General features: G+C 50.0%; 1 protein-coding gene across 11 annotated transcripts in view; it reads left to right on the top strand.

Moving 5' to 3' along the window:
* Nucleotides 1-3,964: 3,964 nt before the first annotated feature.
* The window catches only part of BCAS1 (brain enriched myelin associated protein 1), a 94,310-nt gene continuing 85,853 nt past the window's right edge, over nucleotides 3,965-12,421 (top strand). For 5 of the 11 annotated variants that reach the window (XM_045980744.1, XM_045980736.1, XM_045980741.1 and 2 more), the window contains exon 1: nucleotides 3,968-4,115. The gene's annotated coding sequence lies outside the window, so the exon portion shown is untranslated. Of the gene's footprint in view, nucleotides 4,116-12,421 lie in introns of all 11 variants that reach the window. The other 6 variants (XM_045980738.1, XM_045980733.1, XM_045980743.1 and 3 more) reach the window with 4 other exon arrangements.

Genomic DNA, 12,421 nt, shown 5'->3' with positions numbered 1-12,421 from the left:
ACTTGTGTTGGGGAAGCAAGAACAGCCAGACGCGGCTCCCTGACGGTCCCCCACGCCGGCCAGGATGTTCAGCGAGGCAATGCGGTGACTTCTTATAAGACAAAACACGCCCGGACCAGCGTTTGTGCTCCTTGGCGTTTCAGAGGAGCTGAAAATGTATGTCCACGCGAACGCCTGCCCGTCGGTGTTTACAGCAGCTCTGTTCACAGTGGCCGAAACTTGGGAATAATCGAGAGGTCCTTAGCAGGTGAATACTATTATTATCATGTTATTCAGCATAAGAAGATGCAAACTATCAAGCCATGAAAAGGCACGGAGGAAACTTAAACGCGGATTACTGAGAGAAGTCAGTCTGAAAAGGCTACTTCTTGTATGAACCCAATATATGCACTGAAACAGGAAAAAGGATGGGATGTTAAAAAAAAAAAAAAATTACTGGTTTCCCAGGGCTGGGGGAGAGGAGGAATGCACAGGCAGAGCCCAGAGGACCTTTTGGGCAGTGGTGTTATGTCACTCTGTGGGATACAAGAGCCGACCTGTGTCATTATACATTGCCCATAGAGTGGATACCCCCAGAGGTAACTCTAACGTGAACTACGGACTTGGTGTGATTATGATGTGTCCACGTAGGTTCATCTGTTGTAAAAGATGTCCCCACTCTGGTGGGGGGTGCGATCACGGCAGAGGCTGTGTGCAGGAGGGATATGAGTTCTCTGAAAAAAGGGAAAGTCTTTTTAAAAAGCTGATGGTCGGAGCAACTGCGTGGCTCGGTGGGTTAAGCCTCTGCCTTCGGCTCGGGTCATGATCTCAGGGTCCTGGGATCAAGCCCTGCATCGGGCTCTCTGCTCAGCAAGGAGACTGCTTCCTCCTCTCTCTCTGCCTGCCTCTCTGCCTGCTTGTGATCTCTCTCTCTGTCAAATAAATTAATAAAATTAAAAAAAAAAAAAGCTGATGGTACCTGAGGCATAGCTGTGAGCAGAGAAGTCGTGCACGGTGCTCACCCACCCCCCCCAGTCCATCGTGTCCCGCTCACACATAGCATTCGTGACGCCCCACAAGCAAAGAACCCCAGAGGGACCTGTGGTGGGTGGGTGAGCAGCCGACCTCAACGTGAGTTCAAGGTAAGTGTGTTACACCTACAGCTGAGTGTGTCGGGACGCTGACAGCCCTGAGAAGTCATGCTTTCTTCAAATCGGATATCGTTTCAAGTGCACAAAGAAGCCAACACATTCTAGAACTCTGTCCTTTCCTTTCCCCTTCATGTCACTTCCTCATAACAGCCAGTGGGCTTGAAAATGATGTCACAGAAAGGGAGAGATGGGGCCATCCCCAGCCTTTCCTTTTAACCCTTCCTTACTCACCAACGGACTGAAGGTGGAGAGTGTTGGTCGAATGTGCGAGTATCTAGAAGTGAGGTTAACACCGCTATGTTTGTGTGGCATTTACTCTGAGTAAGGACGAGATTAATACGCTCGTACAAGCTACGAAATACGTCGTGGGATTCCCGGGATTTTGCCCATGAGCACGTTGCATTTAAACCCACATTGCCCAGTATTTGGATGAATGGTAAAATTCACATGAATAATTTAACATTTTAATTCTTCCTTACTTAGAACAACTTTGAATAGCAAAGGAAATACCTAAGAAGCCAAGAGAGAGAGACTATAGAAAAAAGGAAAATGCCTTATATATATATATATATATATATATATATGTGTGTGTGTATATATATATATATATACACATATATATATTTTAAGATTTTATTTATCTGACAGAGAGAGGGAGAGAGAGCACAAGCAGGGGGAGCGACAGGCAGAGGGAGAGGGAGAAGTAGACACCCCGCTGAGCAAGGAGCCCGATCTGGGACTCGATCCCAGGACCCTGAGACCTGAGCTGAAGGCAGATTCTCAATTGACTGAGCCACCCATGTGCTCCAGAAAGTGCTTTATACTTTAGCACGTCAAATAGTTCTTTCCCTGCTTCGAGAACAAGGGGCTCTGCATTTTCCTTTCTCACGGGCTCCTGTAATCCCAGAGTCAGCCCTGCCCCCACTGCTATGAAGTTAACATCGACCGGGGGCCACAATATGCCAGACATGCCGTTAAGTGTCCCACACAGATAATGATCCTTAATGGTTTGGGCCGCTCCTACCCCCAAAGAGTAAGACGTCGTCCACATGGCAGTTACTGTCACAACGACTGCGAGTGAGCCGGTCCAAACGAGAAGGGCTTGTCGAGCACCTGCTCTGTGGCCGGAAGGCACCCATCTCGTTTTGCAGAGCGCTAGGATCGGGGGTACAAAGATAAGCACAAAACCAACACAAGGTTGCTCACAGAGGAGGGGGGCCAACAGAGACAGGGGGCAAAGTGGCTGCTCGTTATCACACAGCCCATCAATCAGAGTCACGATCCGAACCCAGGCCCGGAGCCCAAGCTCATGAGCCCTTTGGCCAGACTGCCTCTGTGATGATGCTGGCCCCGTGTGCGTGGGTGGCAGATGCTTAGTAATTGGCTTTATTACATTCCAGATTTAAAGATCCAGTGCTGAGCTAGAACTGAGCTTACTGCCTTCATTGTGGGTGTCCGATTGTGAATTCACTATCTGCTTAAATAGTATGTCTGTCCCTGAAATGTTGCTCTCTGAAAGGGGCTTTCTCTGGCTCTCCCTGTTTCTCTCTCTGCAGCCTTGGCTTTGTTTCATGATGAGGATCACACTCTAATTCTATGTTTGTTTGCAGGACTCTGTGTTCAATTGCAGTGAGCCTAGAGTGGGGCGGGGACACGGTTTTTCCCCAGTTTAAGCCCAGGGCTATATATAGTCTGGTGCTCAGCAAGTAGTTGATCAAAATGGGCGCTTGGGTGAGCACATTAATGAATAAAGCCACAATAATTATTAGTTCGCTTTTCTCCTGCGTGTTTTCCCAAGAACACTGAATAGTATTTGCCATGTTTCTCTCTTTGCATTGGCTGTTAGGAAGCTCAAAGCCCCATCTGTGAAGCCATCACAGCAAGCCTGTAAATCCACCTGAATATTTATTTCTGATCCTGAATACACACATTGATGTACTCACTCTTATTGCCCCTCTTCTTTTGCTATTTTTTTGAATTTCTAATATGTCACTGCAATTTTTTAATTTTTTGATTTTTTATATTTTTTAAAGATTTTATTTATTTATTTGACAGAGATCACAAGTAGGCAGAGAAGCAGGCAGAGCGAGAGGGGAAAGCAGGCTCCCCACTGAACAGAGAGCCCGATGCGGGGCTCGATCCCAGGACCCTGAGATCATGACCAGAGCCGAAGGCAGGGGCTTAACCCACCGAGCCACCCAGGTGCCCCTCTTTTGCTATTTTTAACTGATGCTCCCATCTTGTATTACATATGCCCTTGTGAGACACTTTAACAAATATCCCTGCTGAAATGAAGTGAATTCAGCAGGCTGTCTTGAATTTCTAGCCTGCAGAGAAAAAGAATGCCCTTTTCCATGCCATCCTCGGTCTTCAGAACAATAAGCCACCCTTAGATTACCTGCTTTCCCGTGGCCAAAGCCCACTGGGAGGGATGTTTCTGTACCTGGGGGCGGTGCAGTGGGTGAGATGCTAGTTCCTTCCAACGAGGTGGCTGGGCGGCGGAGGTGGTATTCTAGAAAAATGAAGGTGAAAGGCAGACAGAACTGCAAAACCTTACAGAACGTGTTTTCCCGGCTCTGGCCATGGTCCGTGGTTACTGCGGAAGGGAATCAGCGACCCAGGTCAACCTGAGCAGGTAGGGGGATGGGGGGACTGGCCAGGATGCTTGGAGTGCCAGGCAGGCCTTAGTGCGGGAGAAATCAGGTGCTGGGTTCTGATTGGACAGGCGAGAACAGCCCCCCCAGCCAGGAAGAGAACCTGCTTCTATGGGAGGATCCCTGGGGAGGAGGGCCCCACCCAGACCAGTGTTTGCCCTGCTCTGTGTGTTCAGCCAGCAGGCTCCGGAGAAGGAAGCAAAGGGCAGGGAGCCCGGCTCAGCTGCCTGCCTAACCCTGGGCTGCACCAGCTGGAGACAAGGCACCCTGAGCAGAAGCAGCTCCAGGGGACTCCAGGGGACTGCAGACACTCCCGCCAGGGACTCGACAGGTAACAGCTTCCAGATGAGGCTTGTTTGTGGTCGGCAGTGAAATCTAGATGCCATGCATCCGAGGATTGAGTTCAACCCCAGCTCTGCCACTGATTGACTGTGTGGCCCTGGGTGTGTGTGTGAGCCTCAGTTTCACCGTCTGTGAAATGGATCCAAAGAAAGCCGTACCAAATGGGTTATAGAAAGATTGTATGACCACGTAAGTGGTGTCAGGTGTGAAGCAACAGAAATAGCTCCAGTTTGCTTGGAAAGATGGAGAGCCATTTCAAGTATAAGGCTTGAGGTAAGAAATCAGCAGACAAAGGGGTCTGCTATGGAATTTGGGGACCATTGTCAGGACAAGAGTCCCCCATACGAAAGCTGACTTTGAGTTTCTTCCAAGGGGCATGGTCTAAGGATGTGGAGGAGACGGGAAGAAGGACTCCTTGTGTGACTCTGGTTCTTTACATAAATTGTCTTATTTAACATTCAAAGCCGTCCTTTGAGGTGGGTGCTGGGTTCAAATCCAGGACTCCAGAAGTTGGCATTGCCCTCTGAAACTCCTTCCTGCCTTGAAGCATCAAGGTGATAAGAGGGTAGGTGTCCTGGGGCCAGATGCCTCGGGCTGGCTGGGTGACCCCGGGCCGGTTACTTCTCCTCCCTGGGCTTCCTTTCCTCTTCTGTAGAATGAGCACTGTTGTAGTGTCGCGATCCGAGCGGACACCTGTGCACTGATCAATGCTGGCTTTTGTTTCTATTATCATCACCTCTGCCTGAGGATTCAGGAGAGGAGGCAGGGCCAGTGGGGAGAACTTCCAGGTCTCCCAGGTCTCCCACAATGGAGCTGAGATCCAATCCATTTGGGATTCGAGTGAGGGAGAGAGGCACGCATGGGTGTGCAGAACTTAAGAGACACCAAGAAACTCAGTCATCCAGATAAATTATATATATATATATTTTATATATATAAATATATATATTTATATATATATTTATATATATATAATATATATATAAATATATATATTATATATATAAAATATATATATAAAAATATATATATTTTATATATAAAATATATATATATATATTTGGGGGGAGGGGGAGGGGCAGAAAGAGAAGGAGAAAGAATCTTGAGTAGGAACCTGACACAGGGCTCGATCTCACAACCCTGAGATCATGACCTGAGCTGAAATCAATAATTCGATGCTTAACCAACGGAGCCACCCGGGTGCCCCAAGATAAATTATATTTTAAAGCAATATTTAAAAAATAAAATTAATGCCAAAACACCCACAAGGAACAAAATAGCAGGTTAAGTAAAGACGAGCTCAGTAACAGCATTACTGGGTTTTTTTTAAAATGTTGTGTTAAAAATATAATGTTTGTCTTGATGGCTTGAGTTTTCTGGCTCCCCCTTAAATTTTGCACGAGGGGCGAGTGCCTGATTCATGGGGGTGGGGGGGGCACCACTGGCTTCAGGCCTGGGGTGTATATGTCCTGCTTTGCCCCCAAAGAAGCCAAGAGAGGAGTGTGCTAAAGTCGTTTTCTATTTAAGGGGGAGTAAGGGACAAAGGCCAAGTCCCCAGTCATGGAAGATTCTTTTTTTCGCAAGGTTTCTGAAACTCGGGAATGGTCGGTTGTCTTTTTACCAAGAAGTCGTGTGCTTCTGGAGAGCCAGCGGCCCATCGGGACCCATCCTGGCCGGTTTCCCACGACAGCAGATGCTCACACTGAGGGACGGGCCTCCTCCGGCCTGCTGGAGGGACACGTGCTGACGGTCGTGCTGCTGGCCGCTCCTCTTGCCGTTGCCGGGCGCTGGGAATAGTTATGGTTGTGACAGCCTGACGCGCCGGAGCCAGGATCGACCCCTGCTCTGCCTCCTTAGCGCTTTCCGATCTGGGGCAGGGGGAGGCGGAAGGGGGTGGGAGTTACTCTTGTTTATACATTTAATCACCAACGTCCATTAAAGAAAGCAGGACCAGCCCCGCACCTGTCCTCATGGGGCATGCACTCTGGAGGTGAGAGGAATGCCTCCCTGCGCCTCAGTTTCCTTATCTGTGTAGTGGTGGAATCGTAGGGGAGCTCTAAGGAAAAACAGAGACAATGAAAGTAAAGTTCCTGGCCCCAGGGCCAGGACTAGGGTGAAGCAAGCAAGTCACCGGAGGGCCAAATCCAGGGCTGGGGGAGGGGACGCTCATTTCCAAGTGCAGATTCTGCCCTTGGAAAGAGAATGGCTGCTTGCATTCTGTACCTGGGGGCCTCTCTGGCCCTGCCTGACTCAGAGGGAGCCTTCAGATAATGCTACCCGCTGCACGATTAGCTGGAAGATGCTTGGTGACACAAAGAGTAAGAGAGAGAGTAAGCTCTAAGCCTTATGGGCATACCCACCATTTATACGCACATAACTTGAGCGTTCCCACAGCAAGATATCAACTACCGAGTGTTCCTGAAACACCCGATGTGATTCTGCTAAGGGGACCCCTTCTCCTGGGCCCACGTGGTCCATTCTAAGGCACAGGGCTTGGGGAGCACAGCGAAGGATGGATTTCAGTCCTCATGGGCCCCCTTGTGCAGGAGGCAACCTGTACCACCGTACGTCGGAGGCCCTCAGAGTGTCTACCGCTCCCAGCACTGTGCTGGGGAACGCAAGGAGACACAGGGTCATGGGACCTGGCAGAGCAGGTCTGGTCTCTTTATTCACTTGATCCTGCCTTTGGAGTCGGGGGCAGAGAGCTTTTGCTCTGCGGGGTGTGCCAGATGGCTCTGTTGGCACGGCCTACGGCTGGGTGGTGGGGAGGACCCACGGCTTGCCTACATTCCATGGCGTTGATCGAAGGTGTTTCTGCTTACTTGGTGACTAATCCTGTCGCCACTGTTTGAGAACCTCCCCTTCCCCCTGGACAGTCCTTTAGCTCCTTGCTGGAAGGCAGCTTTCAGAAATGCTTTCTCCAGGGCCCGTGTTTAGGGTTGACTCTGTTCCCTGGAGGGGGGCTTATAGTTAACCTCTCACTGCAAACCACTTGTGTGAAAGAGGAGGGAGGAGTTCGAGGACCACTTCCGGGCTGACTAATTCGCCCGGGGAACAGACCGCAGAGCTAATGGGATCCTAACATTCGTAAGAGAAATAAATAGTGTTAGGAAGGACTCACGTTTTCTCACCTGACTACTGCCAAGCCCTGTGCTAAATCTTTGCCCAAAGATTGCCAATGACCCTTCGGTTGCGCATCCCTCCTCAAGCGTGCACTGACTGGAGATCAGACCACACTCCTTGGCTGGGTGTGATCTTTTCTTACTGCACAGACAGCTACGCAGTATTTTATATTCTATAGTGTATCACATTACACAGAAACGTTTAATAAAATGAGAGCATAACTTACACGGCAGAGGACACAGTAGAAGGTAAGAAGGAAAAAGTTAAGAGTTTGAGCTGCGGAAGCAGGCTGCCAAGGGTTAAAGCCCGAGTTACCCACTTACCAGCAGATAACCTGTGTTCGTCAGCTCGTGCCGTTGTAACAAAAATGCCATAGGTTCGGTATTTTCTCGCAGCTCTGGAGGCCGGAAGCCCGTGATGAAGGTCTTGGCAGACTCTGATCCTGGTGGGACATTTTCCTGCCACTCTCTCTCCGTTGTCCTCTCCCTGCGGCCTCACACGGTGGAGAATGAGCAAGCTGTCATGGTGTCCCCTCTTTCATAGATGCTAATCCTCTGAGATCAGGGCCTCCTCTAACCTTACTGACTGCCTTAGGGACCCTGTCTCCGGACACAGCGGCAGTTAGGGCTTCATGATGCGAATCTGGAGGCAGAAGCAGGTCAGTCCATAGCACGGTCTTAGGTAAGGAGCATCGGCTTCCTGCAAGCAGGTTTGGCATCTGTAAGATGGGACGATATAAATGCGTGCCTCGTGGGGTTCTTGGGAGGACGTGATACACCCATGTAAGACAGTACTCAGGGCAGGGTCCCGCATAGAGAGCGGGCGCTGTAGAGATACGAACTATTATGATTCTGAAGGCACAGCTCATGTGATGTGGCCCCTATTATAACGGCTAATCTTCAGTCCTTCGCTGCTGTACATGAACTGCGGGACTAAACACGGTGCGGACTGCACCCCGGCTATCTTCACATGCGAGCGGTGAGGACGAACCTGCTGCCATCTTTCCTCCACCCCTCACCCCTACAGAATGGGGGCCGAAGCTATGCCCACAGCTGGTGTGAGTCAGGTCAGAGGGCTACTCTGTGTCACCACCAGGGACTAGACCCCCAGCAGCTCCTCAGAAATGTAGGTCACTAGGGGACAGTGGGCCATAAGCTCGAGGAGAAAACTACCAAGTCCAGCTCCTGGAGAAGGATCCCTCAACCTCCACGCTGGTCGCATTTGGGGGCAGGTCATTCTCTGCAGCGGGCTGTCCTGTGCCCTGCACGATGTTCAGCAGCGTCTCTGGTCTCTGCTCACTGGGTGCCAGCAGCAGCCCCCCGACCCTGAGTTGTGACCCTCAGGAATGTCTTCTGGAGGGCAATATGGTCCTCGCTTGGAAGAGTGTGCTCTGCACACCCATTCTCGGGGAAGGGCAACTGGAGGCCCAGGTTCCCTGGCATTTGCAGGCTGACAGCACAGAGGACCCCCGAAGATGGCCCTGGCAAGATTGGGGGGCATTTCCGATGCCTGAGCTGATGATGATTATGGGACCCGAAGGCAGAGACCCTTCCTCCGTCTGAGAACCGTGTTCTGTGTGTCAGGTTAGGCAACATCTAGGGAAGGACCCTGGCCCAGGGGAAGCTTCCGCACCCCGAAGTGTCCAAAACAGCGGCCCCAGCTGTCACAGAGATCACTTGGAGATCTTGAAAATGTACTGGTGCCGCGGGCTCCACCCTGGAAAATCTGAGGGATCAGGTCCAGCTGGGGCCCGGGCATGGGGATTTAAGTCACCCCCGCCCCCCCCGTGTGTCCTGCATCCACTGATTGTGGCCTCAAGGACACAGTGTAGATGGAGAAATAAAAGGACTTTTTATCCCAACAACACCCCGCAAAGACCGACCCCACGTCCTCAAAAGGCTAAGGGCTCCAACATGAGTCCAATTTCAAAAACAAAAACGCCCCGCCATATGGCCTGGCTGGTGTTTAATGTCAGAATAGGTCATTAAAAACAAAACAACTCACACCACTGGTTCATGAAAGAAAGGGCATCATGGTCGCGGCGCCCACCGTGAGCCGCGCTCTCTTCCCCGCACCTCGCATAGAATAACTCATTCAATTTTTGCAACAACCTCTTAAGGTCGGTGCTACTGTTGTCCCCATTTTAAAAAAATTTTTAAAAGATTTTATTTATTTGAGAGAGAAAGAGAACGGAAGTGGGGAGGAGGGGTTGAGGGAGAGGGAGAAGCAGACTCTCCACTTAGCAGAGAGCCCGATGCCGGGGGTCCATCCCAGAACCCTGAGATCATAACCTGAACTGAAGGCAGACGCTTGACTGACTGAGCCACCCAGGCACCCCTGTTATCCCCATTTTACAGAAGAGGAAGCTGAGGCCCATCGAGGCTCGGTAACTTGCCCTGGATCACTCCCATCCTTATCCTATGTGCTACGTGGCTCTTTACTTAGAGCGTTCAGCACCGGGTTGACACAGGGCTGGCTCTCCCTACACATCAATGTGATGATTATCATGATTGTTTTATTAGCTGTACTATCTTTTTTTTTTTAAGATTTATTTATTTGACAGACAGAGACAGACCGACAGCGAGAGAGGGAACACAAGCAGGGGGAGTGAAAGAGGGAGAAGCAGGCTCCCCGCTGAGCAGAGAGCCCGATGTGGGGCTCGATCTCAGGACCCTGGGATCATGACCTGAGCTGCAGGCAGAGGCTTAACCCACTGAGCCACGCAGGCGCCCCTAGCTGTACTATCTTTAGAGCCGGGGAGGACTTGCCATGCTCGAGACAACTTTTAACAGAAGACGGAATTGCTAAATGTGAAACTGTTCCCCTTGCCCTCCCAAAAAGTCTGCCCTTGCCTTTGAGACTGACTGTATTCATTTCTGCTGATACTGACGATGGCCAATAGGTGGCAGGAACCTTTTGTTTTTGTCCCTGTAAATCCTCTTTACAAAATCTGAAGGAAGAGCGGGAACAATTTCACAACACCTGTGTGGTGACTGCGGGTGGGAAGCAGTATTATCTGAATCCAGGTTCTCCCTGCAAAAGACGGGCGAATGCAGTGTCCTTCTTTCCATCCACTTGGCCCTGAATTTGCGAAGAGCCTACTTCAAATGCGCAGTTATCAGGAAAAGGGAGCCCCAGCTCCTTGGGAGGAAATGTTCTCCTGCCTGCTCGTATCAAAGTTTTCGCAGCCCAGAGATTTTTCATGACCTCAGACATTTTTTGAAAGTAGCCCCCAGACTGGACTAAATCTGCATTGAATAAGAAGAGCTTGAAAAATTTGCAAACCCCTTGGTGACTCATTTGTAATTTTGTAAAAAGCTGGGCTCAGGTGGTGATGTAATCTGCATGTCTATCCTTGTGCGTGGCTTTGGTCAAGGCATCTCACCTACTGACCTCAGTTTCCTTGTCTATAAAATTGGAATAATGATACGACTGCCTTACTGATTTGCTGCAAGGAGTCAACGAGTTTATTATAAGGAAAGCCCTCCGCATAGCTGCTCAACACATGGTAATCACTCACCAATTTTGTTGTTGTTGTTCCTATTTTGTCATGCCTGTGGTTGTTAGAGGTGTCACCTTAATTTTTATACACAGCGGGTTCAAATCCTGGTCAGTCTAGCCACCGCCAACACTTTGTCTCTCAGCTCCCTGAACCTCCTTCCTTGCAAACTAGGTATATATCACTCAGAGTGATCTCCAGCAGCGATTGATAAACATTCTGGGAAAGGCTAGATAGCGACGATCTTAGGCTTTTTAGACCATCTAATCTCTGCTGGGACTCTGCAACTCTGCCTTTGTAGCCTGAAACCAGCCCCCTGTGGACAAGACACGAATGAGTGGGCGTGGCTGTCCCCGGACAGAATCCACTGACAGAGCAGAATTTGGGATGCGTGTAAGCTTTCCTGTGTCACAACCCGTGGTTCTTCCTCTGATTTTTTTCAACCATTTCTAAATGTACAGCCTGCTCCTAGCTCTCCGGCCACACTGAACTAGGCGGCGGGCTGGGTTTGGCACACGGCTGTTGCTTGCCCACCCCAGTCTTCAGGATTCAATGTGATGTGCACGAGGCCCCGTTTGTAGATGGAAGTGGTGGTCTCTTGTAAGTAGGCATGTCATGGATTTTGTAAGTAGGAAGCCTTGCAAATTCACTGAAGTCCTGTAGGTGTTAGCAGGAGCTCAGTTTTATTACCTGGTGTGATTAGAAAACACATAACATCCCCAGATCCTGTTATCGATCAAATTCCCCCAAGACAGCAGTTCGTGAGACCTATGACCCTGTTTTGGCCTCTGAAGTTTCTGATGACTCAGTGTGTCTATCAGCAGGGCATGAAACCTCATACCGCAGGCCAGAACTCCATGGGAGTCCTTGGAGAGGCATGGGCGGCTTTCAAACCGAAATCAAAAGTGCTGGCTTGTATTCTGAAAGCTCCCAGAGCTGATGAGCCCACCGCTCCTCAAACATACATTATTTGTGTGTGTGAAAAAGAAACTTTTAGGTCTCAAGGCAGCAGGTCTCTGGGATGTCTGAAAGAGCCCTACTTCTGAGACCAGGCATCCTCTGGGTCAGACCCCCACTCTGCATGAACCGGATGTCTCTCCTGGGTGAGTTTTGGGAACCTAATTCCCTCCTCTCGAAGGGGAGGTGATAATATGCAGAACATTCCAGTGGTCAGGAGCCCAGGCAGCCTGTCTGAATCTTGCTTCTGCCATCACTACAGGGATGACCTTTGGAAAGTTCCTCCTATCTAGAACGAGGTGATGCCAACACCCTGTTCACAGGGGTGCTGTGGGGCTCAGTAAACCGACTCCAGGAGCGTGCTTGGGGACTCAGTGCTGGGACTGAGGACGGGCTAAATAATTGTTGACTTTTATCATTATTATTAAAACAAGGTTCTTGAGAGGCTCAGTAATGATGTGGGCACATGCCTAGCTGTAGGGGGGGGGTAAGCTATCAATGATTATCCCCTCTTCCCACCACTAACTGATAATTAGACCCGATAAATGGAAACACCGCACTGAGAACAGAAGAGACCACAGCAGGGAAAGAGACAGTCCCGGGCTCATGGTGCTCGCAGCGTATGGGGGAGGGGACACAGAAGCTAAATGTTCTGTTTTGCCCTCCCAGTCTGGACTCATTGTTCCTTCAACCCAGAACCACCCATCCTACCTACC

The sequence above is a fragment of the Meles meles genome, chromosome 16 (assembly GCF_922984935.1).
Source record: "Meles meles chromosome 16, mMelMel3.1 paternal haplotype, whole genome shotgun sequence".
Lineage (NCBI taxonomy): Eukaryota > Metazoa > Chordata > Mammalia > Carnivora > Mustelidae > Meles > Meles meles.
This window is presented reverse-complemented; position numbering and strand designations above follow the sequence as displayed.